We start from the raw sequence: 2,191 nt of genomic DNA, 5'->3' as shown, positions 1-2,191 counted from the left end.
ACATGTAGTCCCATTGTACAGACAATGTTTTATTGAATTTATCAAGGCTGTATTTATACTTTTGCACGAAAGTGCTATGATGCCTCATGTGCGGCCGTTTATGTATATATGTATACAACCTGAAAGATGGCAGTCGTTGGCTTCAGCCCCCACGCATATAATGTGTGGGTGTTCACAGAAGACGCATGTTCACACTTGATCCAACGTCTTGGTCCATTAAGGAGGTGATAGCGTAGCGAACTAGGCAACCGTACTATAATGCTTGAATACTTTCATTTAGCCAGAGGAGTTTGATACTGGGGCTACTATATAGCCCCTATTGGCTCCGCGCTCATCCGGATTCGGGGCGCGTACATGCCTGGTCGGGAAACGACCCTTCGTTAAGGCGGAGGAATCCCGAAGATTCCGCTAGGTCATTGAGTGGTTGACCAGTCTCACGCTATATCATGACAGTCAGTTTTCGGCTTTCTCTACTGAGGTGCTCGTCCGGATGAGCCAGGGCACAATTGCAGTAGTTCTCCTGGTGCCGCCTTAGCCGATAGAGCGGAACGTAAGGCAGCAAAACACAGGAGCCGGGCAAACCTAACATTTGACCAAAGACATGATTCGGAGCTGATGCATATAAGGCCAAACTCGCGATGCCGAACACTCCCTAAGGTATTCGGTCTTTATGATGTAAACCAGGCCTAAACAGTGGCCTTTGTAATAAGCCCCTAATGTCCAGGTACATGCAATATTCTGACATGGCGATATGCCAATACGTCAGCATCCTTCTCAATTGTACTGAGAATCCGAGGGATGTGTATCAACAAGAGACAGTAAAAAAGGTTTACGCAGGGTCTTAATCTAAAAAGAATCCTCGGAACGGGTCCGTGCTGCACGTCTGCACCTTTATCTCCGTTGTGCCGTATTCTGGACGGGTGTAGCACGATGGTCATCTGAAAAAGAGAGGAACTTAATTGAAAAGTTGCCATGCAAAAGGTAAGTTATACTAAAATAAACAATATATAGTTCAAAATGAGTAAAGTTGAGCCTAATTGCCACTTGTGCGCGCGCGTTGAGCCCCTTGTATAGGGGTATAGCCATCAAACCTGTATCAATTACATATAGCTGCACCGGACTCGTCCAACCGTGTCCATGGTCTTAACGACCTGTCAGATGCTTTAGTTGGTGAGGCTGTTTAGTGACGGTCTTCCGTGCACAAGGAGCGCTCAATATTTGCATTTACTGTAATGATGCCATGTGGACCGGGCATCTTAAGCATGAGGGAAGCGTAATGCGGTATTGCGTTAAAGCGAGCGAAAGCTTCCCGTCCGAGTAGTGCTTGATAGCCACTTCGGAACGGAGCGATGTGGAAGGTTAAATTTTCACTGCAGAAGTTATCGGGGAAGCCGAATATAACCTCTAGTAGCAGGGAGCCCGTGCAATGGGATTCTGGGCCTGGCGTTACTCCTTTAAAGGTAGTATTGCTATGGCTAATTTTTGTTGGGTCTATCCCCATTTTGCGGACTGTGTCCTGATATATCAGGTTTAAACTACTGCCGCTGTCCATCAGGAATCGTGTGAAGTGGTATCCGTCAATTATCGGGTCTAACACCAAGGAAGCCCATCCTGCACGCCGGATACTTGCCGAGTAATCTCGTTGGTCGAAGGTGATCGGTTGGGACGACCAGTGGCAGAACTCCGCTGTGATAAGCCCTGGGACATGTGTCTCTAGGAGTGCCGCTTTGTTTCTCCCCTTTGTCACGTGTAACACATTTACTGTTTTAACTTCTGGTGGGAATTTCTTTTGTTCCCCAGTGCTTTGCTTGCGAGGCTCGTCCTCGTCTTCGCTTGGTGTATCCTGCCCCTTGTGTTTGGCATTGAGCTTGCCCGACTGCTTGAAGACCCAACATTCTCTATGGGTATGATTTGCAGGTTTATCGGGGGTGCTATGGATCTGACATATTTTGTCCAGAATCTTGTTTAGGCTGGACAGTTCATCTCTGTTGCCTTTGGAGGGCAGCTTTTGCTGACCTGGCCGAGAGCTTCTGAATCCGGCATTTACCGCCGTGCTCTTCAGGCTGTCTTCTTTATTCCGGCGCTTGTTTTTACTACGTCGTGGTTTCCTGTTTTCGTCCCTGACTTCGGATGTACTTGGGTCGCTGGTGCTGCACCGGGCTAACCAGCTGTCCTCGCCCGCGCAAAAGAG

This window comes from Triticum urartu, chromosome 3A, assembly GCF_056163025.1.
Source record: "Triticum urartu cultivar PI428250 chromosome 3A, HENAU_Tu73, whole genome shotgun sequence".
Taxonomy (NCBI): Eukaryota; Viridiplantae; Streptophyta; class Magnoliopsida; order Poales; family Poaceae; genus Triticum; species Triticum urartu.
Note: the sequence above shows the minus strand (reverse complement) of the source record.